This window comes from Lissotriton vulgaris, chromosome 2_1 (genome assembly GCF_964263255.1).
Source record: "Lissotriton vulgaris chromosome 2_1, aLisVul1.2, whole genome shotgun sequence".
Lineage (NCBI taxonomy): Eukaryota > Metazoa > Chordata > Amphibia > Caudata > Salamandridae > Lissotriton > Lissotriton vulgaris.
In genome coordinates, this window is record NC_141687.1 from 961,274,767 (window position 1) to 961,299,421 (window position 24,655).

The following is a 24,655-nucleotide window of genomic DNA, read 5'->3' on the forward strand; positions in this document are numbered from 1 at the left end:
GCATGGTTGGCCGCTTTTAAGTTTCACAAATCTTTGTTTAGGTTAAAGATTCTCTGATCAGACTAAAACTGAGGGTGGGTTCATATCTGCTAAGAGCACATGCACAGATATGTGAAAGTCACTCCAATTTTCCACAGTAAAGTTGTGATGGGGCTTTTTTGCATATATTCTGGCAAACATCTTTGGGGAGTGAGGGGATTTACATTGAATTATCTGTATTTATGGACTGTGGAACTTAGTTGGCTGGGACAAGAAGTGCAGCATAAGGTTTGGGAGGACATCTTGTCGCTTCCTCGTGCATGAGATTCCTTTCTAGTTCCTATGAGAACGGATGGCTTCAACCATGGGACTAAAGATAGTCGTTGCCCCCACATTGGCAGCTTTATCACCTGGCCTCAAGACTGACATCTCTGTTTAGAAATGGATTAATGCACAACAGAGTGGGTTGCATGTAGGAAGAAGCATTAATGCTGAACAATCCATATACACATGAAGTAGTGGCTTCGATTTTTGCATCCTTTGCCTGGAGCTTTTACAATTGCTAGAATAATTTAATGTAAAGCTGCTCACCCCTGCTCATGTCAGTTCTTAAATGTGGCCCTGAAAAGTAGCGGTGACCTTCTCCTTATACGTTTGCACGGTTGAAAGCATGTGCCATAGAAAATAGTACTTTATATGAGAGTATCACAAAGAGCCTGAGGCAGGCTACTCTAAGCACCCCGGACACCTTGGTATCTGTTTATATTTACAAAACATGGCATAACGTATAATAATAGAGCACCATCGTTCTAATAGTAAGGTTTGGTGTCATTCACGGGCCGCCTCTGCCTGTCCTCTTCGTATGATCTCTAGTAACTGCATTAGACTTTGTCTTACCGCATACTACCTGCTGGCAGTGTTTGTTGATCTTCCCAGGACCTGCCATTGTACTATGTCCTTTCAGGTGGCTCTGTGTGTTTCTTTGGCTATTTAGCTGTAGCGTAGCCCATGGTAAGACCCGATGGCCTATATGGCTCCTCGTGATTTTATAGGACTATAGGTGATGCCCACTTATTGCCATCGCTACAATAACTTGCTTTTTTGATGGATGAAGTCATTATTCACATGCACCTTCTAATTGTGCTGCTTTTAAAGTTAGAGGAGCTTGTGCTCCTCTTGGTTTATGCACTCTATATGATCCTTATTACCATTTTCTTAGTGCCGGGCCTGATTCACATCTTCATGGCTCGATAGCTGGTGAAACTGCTCATGGCTGATGGCTCAGCTCTATGGTCTCTTTCCTTAATCTCACAGAGTACTCTCTATTGTCCTTTTGACCACTCTTCATCTGCACTGTCTAGAAGCAAACTCTATGGCCCTTCTTAAGATGTTACTAGTCTACTAGGTGATCGCAAAGCTGTTTCGTAATAATGAACACTCTCCCAGTATAATCCTTAATTGCAAAAATCTATGATCTATTTGTCCACTTTATAGTTTCTTGGCTAAAGGAATGGCCATATAATACTATTTACCATGCTCTCTGTGCACTAGGTATTGTGACAGTGACCTGTGCTCTCGTGACAAATGTTCCTGGAAACTGACTAATGAAAAGGATCTTGTATCCTACTGACCACTCTCTATCAACAGGTCAAATTCCAGTGCTCTATGACACTCATAAGACATTAACTGACTAATCGCCCAGTCTGATGCATGTTGACTGACTGATGGTGGATCCCTTTGGCCCTCAGGGTCCATTTTAGGTTTACATGCAGTAGGGCATATCAGTCTAAGATGTCTCTGTAGATGTTTACTGGATGATGGTATAGACCAATGGTCTATTTTTCTTTATGCACGTTGATGGTGTGGCCATATAGTCCACATGACCCAACCACCTGCATAGTGCTTTTAGGCTGCAGGGCCATTGTGGCCCATCAGTCTGACCCTTGGTTAGTGGCATGGCTCGCCACTGTTTGCAGTGGTAGATCATAAAGGGATTTGTCGTCTTCTCTTGGCATATCATATCCATTCATTTTTGTTTATTTTTTGTGATGCTACATTCACATGACATGTGTTTGACGGCTTTCTAGTTACTGCCACACAAAGCAATAGTCAACAAATACAATTAATTAATCTGGGCCCATCCAGCATCTGTGTCATCACTGGAACCAATCATGTGTAAATCCTTCTTCTCATCAAAAAGGACAATCCTGTGTCAACAGGTTGGGAACATCCCCTCTGAATGAGGTCAAAAATAAAACCTGGACACAAAAGGCCATATTCACAAAAGTCATGTGAACAACCAAATGTACATACTTTCATCTTCTAGGATTTCACGAGGAATGATTCTTTCTTCGCCATGAGTTTAGAGAAAACCACAGTAGTAAATGATATTCAAGGGATCGAAAGTGGGTGTTCCAAGGTTCGGTTTGCCTTGAAGGTTTGTGAACACCCTCAAGCATATCCATATGTGGGTATTTACAAACTTCGATACCCTTTCCCACTTAGAAATGGGTGGACGTTTACTCTAGCCAAGTGCTGGAATAACCCTGCTTCGGGATAGGAAGGGAAACATGTCACCACATTTGGCAATGAGGGGGTATGGGAAAGGCTTTCTCAAATGAGAAAAGTGTTTTTCCAAAAAAATATGCATTTGTATTGGCCTTTATTCTGTTGTGAAGAACTCTGCGCATCTGGATTAGTGTCCCAAGGAATTTGTCACCTTACGTTACACCACAGTGGTTTAGGTGGAATTCATGAAACCTGTCCGAACCACTGGTAATTATTCTGCGCACATTCCTTTCCATTGTTTTTGTACCGCCCCCGCTATTGCAGACAGTGACCGACCATATGCACACCAGTGTTTGTCAACCCAAAAAGGAACAGCCCAGCTTGAACTGCTATGCCACTTGACTTCTGAATGGGAGAACAAGTGACTTCTGGTTCCGCTTTGTGTCTTATTGGTAGAGTCTCTCTGGCACCGGGAATTTGGAGCTCACGTTTGAGACATTCTAGGCCGTTTAAGCAATGGTTCAGTGGTTTCAGGGGTGGATGTTTTCACTTCTGTTTCTGTGATTTGTTGCGACTGTGTTTCTTTCTAGATGTGTGACTTTGGTTCATGTACTTATATTTGTGTAACTCTATGAACTTGGTGGCGTCTGCGTTGCTTGTGATTTAATGTCATTTTAGTTATGTTGCTTTTTTGTTTGCTGTTATTTGTGCATGCTCCGATATGTCTAACTTGGTGCCTATTAAGCATGGGCGAATTTTGCGAATTCGGAATCCGCGGATTTGCGAATTCGCAATCCGCAAAATTAGTGAATTTGCACGAATTTGCCGATTTTTTATTTTTGCGTGTTCGCGGGGAACTTTGCGTATTCGCGGGGCGCTTTGCGTGTTCGCATTTTTTTTTTTGCCTGGTTCATCACTGCCACCCTCCCGTTTTTTATGCCCTCTGTACCACGTGTTTTTGTGCCTTTCTGCCCTCTGCCTCACTCTTGTTTGTGCCCTTTTGCCCTCTGCCCCACTGGTTTCTGTGCCCTTCTGCCCTCTGCCTAACTCATGCCCTCTGTCCCACTTTGTGCCCTTCTGCCCTCAGCCATAAGTCAGCTTCAACAGGAAGCACTAATAGATAAAGTATAGCAGGTGCTTGAGTTGAAGGTCAAATTAAGTTACACAGTCATTAATCACTCCAAGTTTGGGGTGATTAATGATTGTGTAACTGAATTTGAGATTCACCTCTAGCACCTGCTTTACTTTATCTATTAGTGCTTCCTGTTGAAGCTGACTTTTTGTAACTATTTTAGAGGCTCTGGCAGCTTGCCGGCGCCATTCTAAAATAGTTACAAAAAGTCAGCTTTAAATTTTGACTCAATCCGTTCCGCTCGCGGATTTTGCGGGAAATTCGCGAATCTCGCGGATTGCGAATTTACCGAAAAACCGCAAAATCCGCGAGCGGAACGGATTTTCCGCCCATGCTTAGTGCCTATATGTTTCTGTTTGTACGATATGGTGCGCATTTCTCTTTTCTTTCACTCAGGTGTGTGTGTTTCTGTTACTTTGCATGTGCATGGGTGTGTACCTATTTATGTGATTACTGTGTTTTATTGTGTGTGGTTAGCTGTCTGTAATTGTTTTTTTGATTTGAGGTATGTGTCCTATAACAAAGATACAATCGCACCTAGGCATGTCACTGACTTTGTTATGTGCACCTTTGTTTCGTGTGTGCTTGGGTTTCTTGACTCGCTTTGCATTCTTATTCCAGTTTTTTTGTGTATTTCTTTTTCTGTACATGGTGTGTGCCTGTTTTACAATGTCATGGTATTTGCAGGGGTGTTTCAGTGATTGTTCTGCATTTTGCTTGAGTATCTTGATGAGGTTTATTGTTTCTGTGACTTTAGATGTGTGTTTTGGGCTATTGGTGCACATCTGTAAAATTGTTTGTGTTTCACTTGCCGTATCCGATCTTATTTCTCTTACTATAACTTGGTATGTGTCTGTTTCTGAAACATGATTTTACGTCTGTTTCTATGGCTTGGTACGTGTAGTCCACGTGTGTGTGCCTGTGTTTGTTTGTATGCACGTGAAGTAGAGAGGAATCGAAATACTTGCTTTCTAGGTAAATTTATCTCTGTATCTGAGACAGAAAGGGAGTGACGTTCTGCGTAGTGACCCGGCTGCGGGGTTCTGGAACTTGGTGGGTCCACTTGCAGGGTTTATGTATTGGAATTTGTCTGACTTCATGCGGCTTGATGTTTATTTTTTAAAGGCTGGGTTTTTTTGTGTTAGGGAATTGGTGTATGGATTTTTTAAGAAGGGCTTGTTTATTTGTTTTGTGCTGGTGTGACAAAGTTTGACCGTTTGCATGTCCTTTATTTATCCTTTGTGTTGATTTTGTGACCAAAAGGCTGCAGTTAGAGCATTTGTTCAAAGATGACAAGAGACTGTGTATCTCACCAATACAGCAGGGGTTCTGTCAGCCAGTCGTGGGTTACAGGATCACACAGAGACAATAAGGAGCAAAACAAGCCTTTGCCTTCTGAGAACGTAGGATCTTTCCATGTTTAATTCAACTGGTGTCACTTGGCTCTTTTTGAGTTGTTGAGAGGGTTATTGGATTTGATAACCAAGGTCAGGGTGTTTCAGAGGAGGCGAGTCAGGCACAAGAAAGACCCGGACTCCGTGGTTAGTATAAGGGTGCGGTCTGGATGACGTGTTATTTGAGGGGGTTTCATCTCTGATGACAACATGGGATGCAGAAGATGGCTCTCTGGGCTAGGTGGAAGTGAGTATGACTGATGATGGGTTGTAATACTAGAGTTACGACCTTTTTAGGAAGATCAAGTGCTATGAAGCCAGTCTCAGTAGCTAGAGATTGTAGGTGATTCTGCACTTGGGGAACTTGAGGACTTTGTTGAGGTGCTGGTATTTTTACGTGGTGGGCAAGGAGGCCATTACAGTTGAGTGAGCATCTCAGTATGGATGAGAACTTTAGTGGATGTCGGAAATGGGCTAAGATGAAAGTTTGAGTATACTAAGCAGCCTGGTGGTATAGGATGGAGAAAAGAAAGGTGGAGTGGTCTGGGGCTGTTTGAAAAGGGAAATAAATCAATCTTAGTCTAAAGTGACCATTAAACATACTAGAAATTCCACGTTTAACCACTGTGTGCAGGAGTCGGGTGGCCAACTGTGTAAAAACGATTGAGGGCTGGAGGGACAAGGATGGAGAGAGTGATGTTTCTATTTGGGAGACTTTGTGTGTGTTTCTCTTTATGAGAACTGATTTAAGTCTTTGAGGTTTTGGGATGCAGTGTACCTGTGTATGTGTGAGAGGAGTACATCTGGCAGGTCTGGCATGAGTCCTTCTAGCTGATTTGTTGTGTACGTTTCTGTAACTTGAAGTAGATGTGTCTGAGTGATTTGATGTGGCTCTGGTTGATCTGACATGTGTTCCTGTGACCTGATGAGTGTGTTTTTGTTCATGCATGAGTTGGTATGCGTGTGAGTGGCCTTTTTTGTGTGTTTTTACCTGAGTGACTTGTGTGTCTATGTGACTTGATATTTATGTGCACATTTATTTTCAGAGATTGATGTAGTATGTGTTTTTCTTTGTCATTTTTTGGGGGTATGTTCTCTGTGCTTACCTGTATCGCTTACTTCATGCATGTGTTGGTTTGGCATGTCTCTTTTGGTGCGTTATGTTTTCAAGTGTTTGTAAGTGACTTGTGAATGTGTCTCTTATTGTCTGTGCTTGCTTGTGTTTGTTTTACTCAATGTGCATGTGTCTCTGAATTGGTAAGTATATATCTCCAATAGTCTTGCTGCATGAATTTTACTGTGTACGTGTGTATCTGACTGCCTCAGTGTGCATGTGTTGTCAAGTGTTTGTGTATATCTCTTTTAGATACTTTGCGTGTATGTGTGTGTCCGCAGGTGTTTCATTTTGGGCTTATGTGCACACATGTGTGTGCCTGACTGCCTTATGTACATTGGCTGCTGATTGCTTGCTAACCTTGTGTGAAGATGCATGCGTGCCTTTTACTTGTGGATGTGTCTATGAGAGATGTGAGGCGTGTGTATGTCTCTAACTGCCCGTGTGTCTGTGTGCAACAGAAACATCTTATTAATGCCGAGCAGGTTCGGCGCATCACTGCAGGCAGGGCCAGAAATCTATTACTATGGCGCACAGCTCCCCTGACCTTGAGAGACGACGGCTGTCCTGATGTGAGAACAAAAGAAGTCATCAAAATAAAATAAAGCCCTCGCCGCCCCTCCCCCCGGTGGCTGCTTCCGCTTTAAGAGAGATGTCTTTAATCTCGGCCTTTCATTTTCTCGGGCAGATATCCTTCAAAGTATCGAGCTGTGGCTCCCAGATCTGCACTGGCAGGATTCAACGCGCTCTGTAGAAAGTGGCTTTGGGCAGTTGTAATGGCGCGTGCTAGCGCAGAATGGGCAGGCGCAGTGGTGTCGATAGGGGGGTGGTCAGCCCTGGGTGGTACTGTTTTTGGGGGTGGTGGAAAGCGCAAGGTAAGTTTTCCTTTTTTTAACAAAATTCTCCCTCATCCTCTGTCAAGCCCCCCGCTCATCGTCGTCTCAGGGGCGGCTCTAGGCTCATGGTGGCCCTGGGCAGGGAGCGTGGGTAGAGGGCCCCGGAAGAGGGGTTCCGGGCGGGGCGGAACGCGGAGGCCAGTAAAGAGGGGGGTCAGGGTGTTTGGAAGTGGACCAGAGCCGGAGGCCACCAAATCCCTGCCAGGGGCGCCAACGCGCTCTGTAGAAATTGGCTTTGTGCAGTATAATGGCACGTGCAAGCCCAGAATGGGCAGGCGCAGTGGTGTCTATAGGTGGGTGGTCAGCCCTGGGTGGTACTGTTTTTGGGAGTGGTGGAAAGCACAAGGTAAGTTTTCCTTTTTTAACAAAATTCTCCCTCATCGTCTGTCAAGCCCCCCGCTCATCGTCGTCTGTCGCAAGCCCCCACCCGCTCTTGCATGCTGGTCCTCACCGGGTCACTGGTCGGCAAACATAGGGTTCGCCCTGGGCAGCAACAGCTCTATCTATGCCACTGCAGATGCAATGTAACCCCATTCAGGCTTTGGCATCATTATCTGCCTTGGAAATGAGAACTGGGTTGATTTGGATCGCGTTCACCTTCGGCCACATATTGTCTTGCTCTAACACAGACCTTGTTAAAACATCTCTCGTCAGCGGGGTTATTAAATAGGCTTTATTCACATGGGCAAATATGGAAGACCTTCTTGTGCACGAACACCGACCAGCAAGTGTCAGTGATTGCCAACTCAAACAAGATGAAAGACACCTGACCCAACACTCGACTCTCCGACCACCACAAATACCTGCTCAGTTGCCCTAAGTCGCTAGAGATTTTGACTGCTAAAAGAACCTAGTTGTCAGAATTGGTCTCTCTGTCTGAGCCATGGCCCAGATGAAGAGGAATTTTCCTCACCTGTGACTACCTGTCAGGCCTAGCCCAGTCACATTTATGTTAAAAGTTCAACAAGTGCATCCTACAAGACCTCTCCTATTGGCCAACATATAAAGAATCAAAAGCCCTAGGCCTTACGAAACCTATACTCCTTCCCTCAGCACCAACTGTCCACTCCTGTCTGAAATAAATATTTCTGCATGACCTTCCTATGGAAATTGTTCTGTAAAACTCAATCACCAACATGGTAGAAACTGTTCCTACCATCATCACCGTTATGTAATGACTAATCAAAACTAAAGAAAACCATTCCCGTCAGACCCTCCCTGATGGAACTCCATTGGCTCCCCCTGCCAGCCCAATCCATATTCAAAGCTAGCTGCATCATTTACAAAGCCATTGCAACCAGCACCCCTGCTTATCAGGCAGATGAGCTCACCATTCTCCGGTGGTTCTCAGCACACTTGCAGCCAAGATACTATCTACTGCAGACTAAGAAGTATTAAAAGGAAGAAACAAGACAACAGGCGTTTTTCGTGTATGCATCCAGGATCTGGAACAACATCCCTCTATCCATTAGGACCGCCCTAAAGCTGCACCAATTTAGGGAAGAGTTGGAGACTCACTTCTTTCAAGAGCACTCCATCACAATGCATTAACTGTACACAACTCAGCTTCCTCCTCTATTGCTTGCCGACTTTAAACTTGCCTTTGGTCATCTACAATGTTCTGCTGCTTTTTGACTCAGTTTTTGCTATAGTAATACCAAATACATAGGTCCATTACCTTGATGGCAAATTATTGAAAAGCCTGCAATATCAAAAGTGGCCTTCTTACATACAGTATCTGGCTACTTATAGGGGCCATTACCACAGAAATCCTCCATATTTTCCTCACATCTAAACACCTAATATCATACAACCTGTAACTCATCTAGTCACCTGTAAATCCACATCTGGCCACCAAAGGTACTTCATCAAAAGCCTCTTGCTTGCCAGGATTCATGCATGATCTTGTGAGCATGAACAAGAAGAATGTATCCAATCCCTTTTGGGGCACACATTTTGTACGTCCCAGCAAAAGTAACCATCTACACATGACAAAAAGGTTGTGCCTCAACTTTAAAAAAAAGGCCAGCTAGTCAGCATATTCGACTTGACCTACCTCAAAATCTAATTGTCTTCCTCTACTCTTTCCCGGTCATCTTCATTGACTTCCCACACGGCACCAATCCTTCACAAATATATGTCACCCCTTTCACCTCAACCACTTGCTGCACCTCTACCATGGACACAACTTAGCCTCCTGATACAATTAGCCCTGCACTTTTTTTTATCTTGACACATTTCAACTCCGGCAGATTTATGCTTGTAATTTACAGCTTACTCTTTCTATTCCCACTCTTGATCTGTTGTAGACATCACAAGCATGACTATAAGCTAGAGGCTTGTGATCTGTTGGTGACAAAAATGGTGTACCCCAGAGAAAAACTGTTTGCAGAAACTAGTAAAGGATCAGACAGACCGTGGTCTTCCACTTCTCATAGCCTCCAATGCCTGTTAACTTCATTTGTGCCAGCTTTGTGTTGCCACACAGCAGAGGGCCTGGTTACAATGATATACTTAAAACACTTAGAGTGGGAGGAGAAAGAGGGCAGGTTAAATCTGTCATGTTGTAGTTGGGGTAGGACAGAAAGAGTGATAATAGGCAAAGTTATGCATATTGAGCAAAATAAGTTTGAGAGGTAAATTGCATGAACATTGCACCTCAGGCACACCCTCGTGCACAAAATCACACAAGATACAACTCAGTGTATTTTCCATGCAGATTTTAAGTTCAATCAGTGAAGTTTGTTAGTGCTATGCCTGTGGAAGTTTGCTAGTGCAGTACCTGTGGCACTGAACCATTTTACCACTTCCGCATAGAAATTAAGAGTAAGATAAAAAAAATGAAGTGAAATATGCAATACCCAAAAACTGAGATCTAGTCAAGATTACACTTGTTTTAAAATGCTCTGGATTAATTATGGTGCAGGGAAATGTACGCACTGTTCAATCACTAAAATTGATAGTGATGCAGTGAACCATCTTGCCTCGGTATGGCAGTGCTTTTGAAGAGGATATTGTACTACTCCTCATGCAAGTGGTGAGGAGGAAGGATCCACATCTCGGGAGCTGCAGAAGGGTTCTCAACCCATCGGTGAAAATGCAGCAAGGGCCATTGCTCACTCCATGTCTCATCATGCCTTAACCCAGTGACAATTCACCACCCCATTAGTGTATTTCTCCTTTTTTTGTAACAAATGTTATTATGTCAAAGGTCACATACAGTGTAGGGCTCCTTAACCAGGAAACATCTGCCATATTAGACATCACAAATTATTGTCATTGACATGCAGTTTATACAGGATCATAATCATGGTTATGCAAAACAATACAACATAAAGATATTGAACCCCCTGTGGCGCGATTCCACTACGACGTTTAAGATGCCAGCACATCACCCACTCCACCAAATAATTACATCTCTACGTAATTGGCCCTTCACCCGAGAGGCCTGCATAACAACCTTGATACAGATGCGTCCACTGGAGGTACTGGATCCAGATAGAGGCCCCAATAGTCTGCCCATCTTTTCCAGATCTTTGGGTGCTTTTTACGGACATCCCCTTGCCTTGAATATTGGGATCTCCAATCCCATACAAAGTCCAGTCCATTTTTCCATGCCGTGAGAGACGGTGGGGCTGATGCCTTCCACAGCCTTGCTATATCCCTCTTAGCCAAAGTCAACCCCAACAATAACAGGTGCCTCTTGTATGTATTACCTCCGATGCCCTCCATGATATGTAAAATTATTAATCTCCGGGAGGAGGGGAGCTCCCACCCCAACACTTCTTCAAGACAGGCCAGAACCCCTTGCCAGAATCTTTTGAGTGCTGTATAATGCCAGATTGTATGCATTAGGGATCCCTCCTCCACAGGCATATCAGGGATGACACTAGCCCCGCTCTCCACAACTTGAGTGTGGTATATTGAACCCGGTGAAGGTATTTAAATTGGATGAGACGTAGCCGCATTGCTATTGCTGGTTCTGGAGGGGAGGCCAGTGCATCCACCCAATCTTCTCCATCTATCGTATTAGGGCTGTTGGTCACCAGTGACTTATAGATCTTCGAGATTTGATGGTCCTGCAGATCGCCCATAAACACTTTGTCTTCAATAGGACTGAATTCTGGGAGGGCCACTCACCCCGAAATACTAGAGTAAATGGCGTGTCGAATATGGAGGTATTTATAAAATTGAGTTTTTGGCATCTGATACTCTTGTTGAAGATCTTGAAATGATTTCAGAACAGAGCCACACATCACATTTCCTAGCATAGAGATTCCTATATTATCCCACCTACAAAATCCGGGCAATTCAGCGATCGGTGGCAATCAGCCATTATGCCACACTGGAGTTTCCCCAGTCTGCTTGTTACACCACCCCATTGTGAGGAGGGACTGTTTCCACAGCTGGAATACTACACGAGTGGCCGGCGGTAAAGAGTTGTGTAGGTGCACCGAATACAAAATGGTGTGAAGGGTAGACTCTCCCATACACCTTTATTCCACTGCACACACAAGATCCTCCCTATCTCCATACCACCATTTGTTCAGCACCAATAGATGCGATGCCATATAATATGATTGGACATCCGGTGTAGCCAACCCCCAGCAATACGTCAACTGAAAACAAGTCCGCAGTGCAACCCTTGATGTCCCCCCTGCCCACAAAAACTGTCCCAGCGCTGCGTTAACTTGAAGGAACCACGTAGGGGGTACCGGGTACGGGTGGTTCTGCAGTTGGTAGAGCAGGCACGGCAACACCACCATTTTAAAAATAGCCGATCTACCATAAATGGAGTGGGGCATGTGCGACCAAGTTTTCAGCTCCTCACGAACCTGAGTCCATATCTGTACAATATTTCTGTCCCACGGCACCGACAGCAGATCCGACAGGAAAACTCCCAAGTATTTTACTCCCTCCGTCCTCACCTGAACCATCGAGGCCCAAAAATCCAGTCCTGCGCTCCCCCAAGTACCCACAAAGTGAATTTACACATTCATGAATAGGCCAGAGGGTTCCTAAAAAATATGCATAATGTAGAGCAACCTCGGTCCGTCTGGTTGATGTCTGTTAAAAAGAATAGGACATCGTCCGCATATAATGCAATGCAATCCGAGAGCCCATGTGCCCACTCAAAGCCCGCCATCTGCACATCCATCTGCACCCATGCCCCAAAGTGCTCCATTGCTAATGCACAGAGATACGGCGACAGAGGACACCCCTGACGGGTGCCCCTGCCGATCGGAAATGTGAAGGAGATAGATCCCGCAACATGCATCAATGCCATGAGGTCTGTATATAACAATTTCAGATATGACAACAATTGTGGGCCCAGGTTAAGACGGTCTATGAGTGCGAACAAGTATACCCAGCTAAGTGAGTCAAAAGCCCTATCCCTGTCTGCCAGCAAAAGGGCGACTCTTACTCCTGTTCCCTTAATGGTGGCTATGGCAGTGTGTTCTTGTTGGATGTTGTGACGTGTAGCCTCTGGGGCATAAAGCCAGCCTGATCTGGATGGATCAACGTGGTTATATGGGGTTGAAGGCGATTAGCCAATGCTTTGGCCAACATTTTGGCCTCGACATTCAACAATGAAAATGGGGCGATTTGAAGCACGTTGGTCAGAGGGCGACCTGGTTTATGAAATAGAACCACTTCCACGTGTCTCCAGTCCTGTGGAAGATGGCCGCGGTCCCTCGCTTCATCCACAACTCGAAGAAAGTGAGGCCCCAGTTTGGTGAAATATTTCTTAAAAAATTTGCATGGGAATCCTTTCGGACCCCGCCCCTTTCTAGAATTCAAATGTCGCAGTGCGATACTAATCTCTTCCTCGGGGAGTGTGAGGTAAAGATCTGCTCGCGCCTTGTCCAAGAGGGCGTGGGGTGGTGGTAAGTCAGCTATAAAACGGTGTATCATGCCTTCCTGTAGTAGTTCCTTAGGGGTTTACAACTCCGCAAAGTAACTTACAAAACTCTCTGTTATGAGGGAGGGGTCACTAAGAGCCCGCCCATCTGGGCCCGGTAAACTGGGAAGACCCTGTGGATGCAAGGCCCCTTGACACAGTCTATGACGTAATTTACTGGACTTGTCGCCCCATTGGTAAATTTTGCTACGGGACGCTAGCCACGCAAGACGGGCCTCCTCCAGCAGGGTGTCAGCATGGGACTGTGGTGCCAGCACCAGCTGTTGGCGCACCAGATTTCCTCCCTCCCCCCTACACTTCTGCTCCAGTTCCATTATATGGGCCTCTGATTGTAAAAGCGATTCCCGCTGGGTTCGACGTGCTGCCACGCAAAATGAAATGTCTACTCCCCGTATGGTTGGCTTCATGGCCTCCCACAGAATTCAGGCCACTACTACTGTCCTAACATTTATATCCGGGTATTGCTCAATTGCCTGCCCTATGTGCTCCCTATATTTCTCATCCTTCAGATGCCAGGGGGAGAGACGCCAGTGAAAGGGCTGTCTCTCAGGGCCCAACTGCACCAGAAGAACGACTGGGGAATGATCGGACAAATCTCTTGGGAGGATCGCAACCGCCCACTACCTTACTAACGGCACCTTAATGGTACAAATATACAATCAAGGCGGGAGTAAGAATCATGCGTCATTGAAAAATATGTGTATGCCTGCTCCTCCTCATGCAGTCATCCCCAAGGATCCGCCCAGCCCAATCCCCTCACCAGGGAGTTCAGTGTGGTGATTTGATGTACATTGGAATATCCCCTTACCCTCCATCTATCTATGGCCATGTCCATCATATCGTTCCAGTTCCCCCTACTATCGCCGTCCCGTCTGGTATATCTGCCCACAGGGTCATGAGGCACTCGACAAGAGCATATGGCAGCAGCGGGGGCATATACACAGCCCAGCATCACCTGCTCCTCATAAATGGTACCCCTAACAAACGCATATCTCCCCTGGATGTCTGTCTATGTCTTGATATGTTTGCATGAGACCCTACGATGGATTAGAATCACAACCCCACGGGACCCCTGGTGAAGCCAGAGTGGAACACTTGAATGTAACCATATATGAGGAGGCATAACGCTTTAGCTCACATTAAAGGTGTCTCCTGAAGCATTAAAATCTAAGCCCTGTACCTTTCAGCCTGTTGGAGTATGGCCCCTCTTTTAACTTTATCAAGAGCTCCTCTCACATTGTAACACACTAGGGGGCCATACTCCAACAGGCTGAAAGGTACCGGGCTTACATTCTAATGCTTCAGGAGACACCTTTAATGGGAACTAAAGCGCAATGCCTCCTCATATATGGGTGATAATTGTCCTACGTACCGCAGTCCCGAGACCCTTAGACAACAGTTTCTATAGATAGGGTGCAACACTAAGGTGGTAGAAACTGTTGTCTAAGGGTCTCGGGACTGCGGTACGTAGGACAATTATCATCCAGTGTGCGCATAGAGGCCCGGTGTAGCGGTGACGCAGTGCAAACACATAACGTGTATACCCCAACTTCTCCCCATACCTCAAAACTGCTGAAGTATCTGTTGTAGCGGAGGTGGCTTGCGGACCGTACTGGGAACCCCCTGCACGTCCCCGCCACAGTACCCCAGTAACCTGCCCATAGTCAACGGGCGTTCCCCCGACTATTGAATGTCTAACAAAGGTACTAGCCCCCGCTCACGCTTCGTCGGTCTGAGCAAATGGCACCAATTATCCCCCATCTGGGAGAGTCCTGATGTGGTTACGAGGCCAAAGTCCCTTGCCAGGGCACCGAAGTGGATCTGTTGGGGTCGCTGCAGGATTTACATCAGCGTCTGGATCTTAAACTTCTTGTTCCTTTGACTTTAGGCTTGGGTGGCTTGTGAACTACATCACTGGACGAGGAATCTGATTCCATCCTGTGCGGAGTGCGATGCTGGATCTTCACTGTTTCATCCATCCAGTTGAAGACATCTTTTTGCGACTCAAAGAATAGTGTGCAGGACCGGTACACCACTCTCACTCTGGCGGGATACAGCAGCGCATAGGGAAGTTTCAGCTCTCGAAGGTGGGCCTTGGCAGCCATGAATGACTGTCACTTCTGCTGGACTAGTCTTGTATAATCCGAAAATATGAGGATGCAGGTGTTTTTGAATGTCAGGTGTTATTTAATTCTAGCCTGCTTTAAAATCATGTAATTGTCGTGGAAGTTTAAAATGTTTGCAATGACAGGCTTTTATCTAGATCCTGGAGGCAGCTTCTGCATTAGGCCCTATGCGCCCTTTCAACAATGAAACAACAGGACAGCGACCCCAAGGGAAGCCAGCTCCTGAGCCACTTAGTCAGGAACTGTTCCATGTCTCACCCTTCATATCCTTCAGGAAATCCGACAAAATGTAGTTTGCTTCTCCTGGCTCTGCCCTCTGCATCCTCCACCCGCGAAGCCAGGCCTTTGGTGACAGTCTCCAATGACGCAACTTTTGTCTGCAAGGCAGTGACATAATCCTCCACTTCCGAGACCCTAGTCTCAGTCACCATAATGCGCTCCGTTGCTTTTCGCAGATCTTGCCTTAGGAGCATGACGTTGGAGCCTATCTCAGAAATCTTTGCTTCCAAGGCGGCCCTGGACTGTGTGATGGCTTCCATGAGTGCGGCATTGTCCAGGATGACACCTTGTGCACCCCCTTGTTCGGTTACTGAGGCCCCTGTTTTCGGTGTAGCGGTCCAAAGTGCTCTGCTGAGCAGATCCTCCTGTCGAATTTATCTTTTGTCATGGTGAAGTCTGGACACTAATCCCACAAGAAGCATTGAAGACATTTCTCTTTACCAAAGCTTTCCCACACTAGCGGCCTACCCCCCTCCTGACCTCTGGTCCGCATCCTTAGCGCCAAGAAACCGCCTGGTAGTCGTGCGCTATATAAATATTTTAATTTCAATTTCAAGATGGTGGCTATATTGTCCCCCAGGCTGGCCTCCAGGACAAATCACGCCCGTAGATCTTGAAGCGTATGGGTCTTCCCCCTTCGCAGTGTCCGCTTGCAATATCTGGCTCTGTTTTTAGACCTCCTGAGGTAATAGGACGCGGGCAGAGACCTCCTGCCTGTAAGCTTCACCGAGTGCTAACCCGGCCCCTTCCGCAGACAGTCGTGTCCCCCCCCCACCGGGTGTCCCACCTTCCTCCCAGGCGCTCCCTCCAGCTGTCCAGGGTAATGCTCCTCACGTCGCACACCGGGTTCAACACAATGTATGAGCCTAGGCCCGGGCCTTCACCAAGGAGCAGTCTTGTGTATTTCTCCTTTTAGGCTTGTAATTCAAATATTTTATTAGTACTTCAGATCTATCTGGAGTCAGGCTGAATTTAATCCAATCTTTAGTGTAACACTGAACCTGCAGCAGAATAGCCGAAAAAAGAAGTATTGCCCATATTTATTTTGTGAAAGAATATGATGGGCTAGCAACTCTTTCTCTCTACCTGGGAACAGCAATGGGGACAATGAGGGCACCTCTTGCCCAATTCATATAATCCGAGCAAGGAAGCCTTGATCTTAAGGCCACTGGTTGTCCTGTGGCGGGACTCTGTATGTACACAGAGTCAAGAACTGTACAGCTCCAATTGCTATTTACGATGTTACTTTCCTTATAAAACCCTGAAATAAGTCTGTTACCTCATTTATTCATGCAGCCAGTATTTGAAGCACTCTAGTACTCTGATCTGAGGCTCATGGTTTTGCCCAACATCACAACACATGGCCTCATTTATGAGGCCCTACCAGCATTATTGTGCTGCCAGAATGTCACTTTTTTGACGTTCCGGTGGTGCAATGTGCCACTGGCATATTTATAAGGACATGTAATGCCAAATCACGTGGCTTTTCATGGCCATATAAATATGTGCACCTTTCACACAGAAAACTGCATGTAAGGGGCGTTCTATGGGTGTTGCTGGCTTTTGGACACTGCCCCAGTTTTACAAGAAATCGAAGTCGGAGGCAGCTTCAAAAACCTAGGTGTAAGGGAGGCACAATGAGGAGGAACACCTTTATTTCTCCTGGTTTTCCTTTTTCTACGTGTGCTGCATTCAGCACACATAGAAAAAGGAAAAATCCTCTTGTGATTGTTTTTATGCAGGATAGTTTCCCTTCCAGCACAAAAATAATCATCCCTGCAAGGCAGGCACTCTTGTACCATGGTGCAAAGGTGCCTGCATTGGTGCAAGGCAGCCCATTGTGCGCCAGCGCAGGAGAAAAGGACAGGAATGTGCCACATCTGACAGATACAGCGCATTCCTGCCCTTTTCTTTTGCCACTTTTGCCTGCTGTGCTGCCCTGTGCTGCCCTACGGCAAAAGCCTATAAATGAGGCCCAAAGTCCCCAATGGGAACATGTATATGTAAACTCAGATTTACTAGCTACAATGAGACAACATAGCCACCAGACCACATCACCTACTTATTCATCATCGTCATCAAGTTTCATATTAGCTGCATTAAATACTTGTACTTGATGCTACACACATGCGCGCGCACACACACACACACACTGTTTCCCGTGTTGTAGTGCAATGAAATAGCAGCCCAAGAGAAGATTTCAGTTGATAACTAGCTAAGACTATGCAACAATAATAAATAACTAAATACTACTGTTATTGTAGGCGACTCCCTTTAAATGCTGCTATGTCCACTGTTGTTGACTGTAGTATAATGACATCATAATGCCAGTATTTCCTCAACCAGTCAGCAAACAATTGCTGCATTTTTCCACCTGTATTATAATGATATTTTCCACAAATGGAACTCTTAAGCGCTCCCTTTCATTGTGCAATTATTTTCACAATAACCCATTATGCTGTTAACACAAACAATTTCCATCTAATTATTATTTTAGTAGCATTTTTTCAGGACGTGTTTTTTAAGTAAATGCTGGATAATTACCTCTTGGGTAAATAGAAATGTAATTGCGAAATTTCAAATGAAACAGGGAGGAATTGCAAGGGAACAAACGAGGGAGCTGAATGAAGCAGCAAGTAAAAGAAAACATGGAACAACAATCATCGTCTGAATAAAAAGAAATTATAGAGACCTGGGTTTATTTATATGCACAGGATGTGTTTGTGGGTGTGTTTAGGGTTTTGTGTGTGTTTTTATATTCATGTATTTGTGTGTGTTTGTGTGTGTAAGGGTGCGTCTATTGTCAGTGTTTCTTTTTGCGTCAATTGATGGTGTATTTGTATGTGTGTTGTGTACACTCCTGTTTCTGTCTGGACACTTGTTTCTGTGAAGAGTGTGTTCTTATATAGAAGGGTTTCTCTCTAAGTAGATATGGTATTCAGTGTATATAAACCCTCTGTTCTTGTTACAATGTAGTGTGCCAGAGGCATAATGCAGACCCCTTCACCCACTGCAGACCCTGAAACACGGGGTGGGGGAGGAATCCTTCAATGGCACCCCCACACTTCAGGGGGTACCATGGCACCTCATCACATTCTGAAGGGAGACCTCATCATTTTACTTTACATCTGTGTGTGTGTGTGTGTGTGTGCACGCGCACACACGTGTTTGCTTGTTTTTTTGTTCGGATGAGTTTGCCTGTGTTTTGCTGCTTGTTTTCAGTGAGTTAAGCTCAAATGCACTCCAGTCCAGCCTTGGAGTAGGGCCACTCACAGGTAAGTAGCAAACAATGGAAATAACATATCAGCTTTTAGTATAGGAGCTAATGTTCAATTAATTAAATTAGTTCACAATTTAAATTATATATGCATGTACATGTATTAGAATATATAATATTATTAAATATTTTATTATTTTACAGTTTAATAATGAACTAATTTTTAACAAAATACTTGGAAAAATGTATTGAATGTCAAAAATATTTAAATGAATCCACACATTACTTTAAATAAATTGTCTAAAATAATTTTTAAAAAGTTGTGAATATTTTTATTAAGCAGATGCATGGAGAGAAAAACAGCCATAGATAAAAACAGGGCAGTTTAAAATACCATTTGGATACAGCAGATACTATGAAGTACAGTATGACATATTCCAGCGATATCCCAGCTGAATACAAATCCTATAAAATACAGTGGTTAATATCCCTACTTAATTCTAAAGTGTAGTGTTAAGTGCATCCAATGCAAACTATCATTAATCTTCCTAGGCTACTCATTCTTAGGTGCAGTATTCAAGTGCATTAAAAAAAATGGTTTAACAACCCTCTTTCATTCTTAACGAGACTTTGCGATGCAATATGGGCTTTTTCTTCCAGCGTGATTTCTAACTTCCGCATGTATTTCCAAACGGCAGTGAACTTTTTAGTAGCATTCACTCTCTTTGCATACGCTTCTTCAAATCTCCTTGTTCGTTTTATCTTATTTAGCCATCCCACAAAAGTAGGTATTATCGAAGACCTCAAATTCTGAAGTATCAGGGTGCATGCTACAAGGAAGGCAATTGCTATGAATGTCTCCTCACCTCTTGTCCTTGCCAGGTTTTTCCCTTGTCTAGTAATACCGAAGAGAGCTACATGCTCTACCTTGGGATCTAATCTCTTCTGGATCCCCTGGCTTAAGGCCGAGAAAATCCTTTCCCATTTATGCCCTACCCTTGGACAAGTAAAAATGTATGTAGCCAATCTCCCTCTCCTTCTGTCTGGCAACGGAAGTATCTATTCTCCAATCTGGACATATTTTATGGAGTGATTTAGGTGTATAATATGCCATTCATCGAGACAGAAAGGCCATTCTTTTGAAGTTGGCAGCTTTTAGGGCCTTACTGCCTAACTGTGATATGTCCTGCCAGTCTGACTCGAGAATGTACATTGTGGCTCCTGGGCGACTTTTTCCAGGAATTTCTTGACCAGCATTAAATCCCCCTGGGAGCATAAAAGACGGTACCAGTTCCCCAACCCTCTTAACTTCGCTCCCAGTAGGGCAGTAACAAGCATATTTGGACCAGCCCTTGAAGGGATATTATATCATTTTAAAAAATATGTAATCTGTGTATATTCAAAGAAGCAAGGCTTACTACGGTCGCCACATCTGTTTTGGACCTCTTGCCAAGTAATCACTCTATTTTCCACTAGAAAATACCCCAGCTGTTTCAGACCACAGTTATTCCAGCACCTTAAATAGCTAGTCTGAATTTGAAGAACCAGAATTTTACATTCAGCTAATTTTAAGTAGTAAACCCCTGTAGCACCTGCTTGCTTTAACAAAGTATGCAGTCTATAAGAATATTCCTGCAAAGTCTTGTACCTAGTTTTTTAGGGAGTTTTGATTTTTTAAAAATATCGGAATTTGCCTAAAATAATAACTAACAATAAAAATGCTAGAGAGGTGGGATTTTTTAATTGTTATTTGTAATTTGTAAATTAAATTAGATAATTATTTAATACACATTTAATTTGAAGAGTTAGTGGGCTTTAACATTTGAAATATTAGCTCTGGTTAATGATGACTTTTTTTTAGCAAGTTTACATGTATATTACAAATTAAAATATATATATATTTTTTTAAAGAAAAATGATAATCAATCATTTTCTCTATACTTTCCCACAGGGAGATCACTGTCTCTATGGCAAAGGTCACTATCTATGTGTGAAATGTTAGTAGTAGTAACTATACACTTGTGAATCCTATTGGAGGAGGCCCCATTCCCAGTTTTGAGGGGATGGGTACATGTAAATTTACTCCTAGGTGTAGCTTTACACAGAAATTGTGAAGAGCAGATGGGTACACCAAGGTGTAGTAGTAAATATACAGATGGGTAAATATACATGTATACATTTGCATTTCTGTATGGGCTCCTATATTTGCTACCGTGTGTATGTGTAAGTGTGAGTCCCTTCCTTATGTCATCCTCCACAAATGCGCAGCTGTTGCTCAAATCAATCAAAATTTAGACAACTCTGACAGGCAGCCAAAAGAATGTCTGCTGGCTAGCGTGGACTGGATGTCAGATTTCTTTTTTTTAAGAATGGCAACATAACTGAGATCTTAAAAGTGGGGGGTGACACCTGTAGTCCATGCATTTTTAGTCTTCCGACGTCAGCCCTTTCCCTATTCCTGTCCTATGGCCCAAGAACTTGGGCATTCTTTTTGACCAGGAACTTTAATTTCTTCCTCAAATCCAGACACGCCAATCAAAAGGCTTTTTAGGTCTACCATGACAGCACAGCTTTCATCATACCTTATGTGACCATCATAAAGGGAGCTTTAATAAGCACTACGCGGCAGGGGTTTTGGCTCCACTCAGCTATTGTTACTCTGAGTCCAGCATTTTGTTTGGTAGATATTGTTCACTTCTGCCAAAAGAGTGTTTGTAATGCAATGCTTTTGGCTTGTGGAGGGATTCCACCCATCAGATATGATCATCATGGTAAAATGTAATCTTGTAGTGGTGTGAAAGGGAAGCCCTTTGTCAAGCTACAGATTAGGTCTGGACTAAATTTAAATTAGGTAATCATAATTCTCCTAACTTTTGCTGATTTCATGTTACGCTTGTTAATAAAATGTGCAAACTAACGCCATTATGGCACGGCACATATTTACCCACCGTTTATGGCACAATTCCACAGCAAGCTGCAGGAATAATGCAGACGGCCAGAATGTGAGCCGCTGTTGCTTGCACCACTTGTGTTGTTTGTGTTATGTTTTTACTGCACAATGCATTATCATGTCATAAATTGACACAAAGCTGCATTTTGCATTAAAACGTAGTGATAAATGATGAACTTTCATTTTGCATAGTTACACTAAATTTCGTGTACTTTTTCCCAAAACATGGTGTAATTATGCAAAAGCAAACTGTGAAATTAGCACACCTCAATCTACAAATCTATTTGATGAGATTGCTTTTCTTTTCGATTCCATGTGACCTGGCAGCATGTAAAAAGGTGGAGTATTATGGGTTGATGCTGGTTAGGCTTTACCATGTATTACCCTCACAGACCCCCAAGATGGCACTTGGATTCACAATAATAAATCCTTAGCTCAGTTCTGGTAGTGTGGCAAAGCCCAGTCAGGCCTTACTAGAGGAACATGTGTTAAACATTTCAGAGTACCACCATGGATGATAAGCTTAGGCGGCTCCTCTGCTAAGGTGAAGGAGCGTTGCCCCACTATTTTTTAGCAGTGTAAGGAAAAATAAAATGATAATAACTGAAAGTTATTATCATTTTATGTTTTCCTGTTTGTGGAAGTGGCAGCTTTACCAAAAAGTGAGGGCGGGGCAGTTCTGCTAACCAACCGTAGGGAGGGGAGGAGTAGTTTTACCTCCCTAAGTGCGAATTAATGTTTGTCCGGCCCTCTTGGGCCATCCAAAATTTCATGTGCACTTTCCTTGTACTTTCCTGGGCATGTTTTCCACGCAGGCTGCAATTCAGCCTGCGTGGAAAACATGCCCAGGCCCCCATTCCATGGGAGCTCTGAAACTTGGTGCTCAGACCAATCACAACACTGCATTGTAGCATTGTGAATATTCAGGGGAGGAAGGGCCTTACCAATCACAAAGCTGCAATTTAGTTTTTTGATTGGCTCAGGGAAGCTTCAGCCTAGGTGCTTCCTGTTGTTCCAGCCAGCACGACGTGGAGGACCCACTGAAGAAGACGATCTGTACCAGCCACCACTGATGATAAGTAATTGACATGATTCAATAGAAATCCAACATCTATTTATAAAAAATAAAGGGTATTGTTATCTTAATTTAGATGCCAAAACAAACGTGATCTAATATATATAACCAGAGTTATGGATTTTAGAAGAAAGCATAAATCACAGCAAGTCAATACTGCAGAACTTTTGCATTGTAGTCAATGGGAAAAAGTAGTAGTGACAATCGGTAACTTGCAGTTCGAGTTGTGTGGAACGCAAGGAGGGTTACGGTGATGCGATTCCCAGGACCAAGTCACAACAGTCAGTTAAATTTTACTGGGCCTTTGGAGCCCTGGTGCAGAGTTGTCCTGGCAGTCTTTGGTGCTGGACAGGAGCTACGGGAGCTGTTTTTACCACTTACACAGTGCTGCAGGAAACAAGATGCAGGAGCTCAGCAACGGGCTGCAGCAAATATCAGATCAAAGTTGGGTGGAGTTCCCCCTAGGTGCAGCGTCAAGTGAAGGGGTCAGTTGCCAGACTAGTTACCAATAGGCTTTGGCTGGGGTAAGTACAGCAGATGGTTACTTCGATGACCAGTGGTACCGGGGAACACAGTAGTTGCCTGAAACTCTATGGGAGGCAGTACTACAGTTCCCACAATGCACTAGACCATCTGGATTTGGGTGATCACTTGAAGGGACAAATGATCAGCGATTCTTTGGATCCTGAGCATTGTTTGAACTACAGTTTAAAGGGGACTAGTCTAGGGGAGTCTGAGGGTGCTTCAGGCTCTCACAGGGTCCCTCTGTCTGGCCCAGGACGAGTATTGATCAGGCAGTTCTAGAAGCATTGCCACAGGTGCAGAGTATCACTCTTTTAGTTTGTGCTAGTCCTGTTGACGCAGACTCGAGTCTCTTCTTTGTCCTCTTCTATGCAAGTTGATTCAGAATTGAGGTTCTGGTGTCATTGGCGGCTCCCAATGTCTAGATTTAGGGGTGTTAGGGACATGGATGCAAGTGGTCAATTGGCTACTTGCCCCAGCCTCTAATCCGCTCCTGAGGTGACCACATCCAGGCATGTAGGTCACTTTTTCTGCCCAGAACCCACTATTTCTACCACTTTTTAAAATGGCAGAAGTCTTCCTTAACTGTACTGACCAGGCAGCCCACCCTAGAGGTGTGGCTAGACTTCTGGGGTTGTACACCTCCTGTACACCTATTTTCCCACCCGGTCAGGAGCAAACATGCCTGTGGCAGGGAGAGGATGTTTCCTCGTTCGGTAGGCTGCCCTGATGTATATCAGAGGTGGTGTAGCACTTGGCATTCATCACCTTGATGTGCAACTTCGCTACCCACTCCGGGAGGGAGGAGGTGTGACCTCCTTCCTCCTCAGGCATTTGTTTCTGACTACTGGGAGTGCCCAAACTGCTTGGCCGGAGGTCAGAATCCTGTCTTAGTGGCAGCAAGCATAAGCTGCCAGCCAGAGCACAGAGAAGCTGTGCCAACCAGGTGGGAAATCTCTAAGGTAGCCACCTGGGTGCATACCACATCACCCTCAACACAAGATTTATGTTGGGAGTGAGAAGGCATGTTGTTTGATGCCAAACTCAACATATCTAGGTGGTCCCATAATGGAGATATTGATCCCAGGTTTGCCTTTGAGATAGCACATGTTATTCTATGGACTGCCTATCACTTATAGTGCACTTTAGTGGTAAAGGACGCCACAGGGACATATAAACTTGTATTTACATGCCCAAACCTTTAATATAAAACACCCCGCCTCCTGGCCTCAGGAGGCCTTCCTTAGGGATGACTGACATATGTTAAAAGTGGTGCATTGATTTTGCCACACTTGGTGAGGGCAGAGGAGAAATGAAGCAGTTTACAGTATTCCTGCAGTCTGCAACGGCAGGCTTGCTGTCAATAGTTTACTTGGGTCACTCAGGGTGGCACAAACAGAGCTGCAAGCCGTGGGGACCCCTTTACCAAGAATGTCCTAGGTACCACTGGTACCATGTACTAGGGACTTATATGGGAGATAAAGTCCTTATCAATTGGGGTTGCCAATTTGGACATAACCATTTTAGGGAGAGAGCACTG

The 24,655-nt window shown here is 44.5% G+C and overlaps 1 protein-coding gene across 3 annotated transcripts in view; it reads left to right on the forward strand.

Moving 5' to 3' along the window:
- Positions 1-24,655, forward strand: part of DLGAP3 (DLG associated protein 3) — a 483,972-nt gene that overhangs the window by 199,215 nt on the left and 260,102 nt on the right. The gene's annotated exons all lie outside the window — the stretch shown is intronic.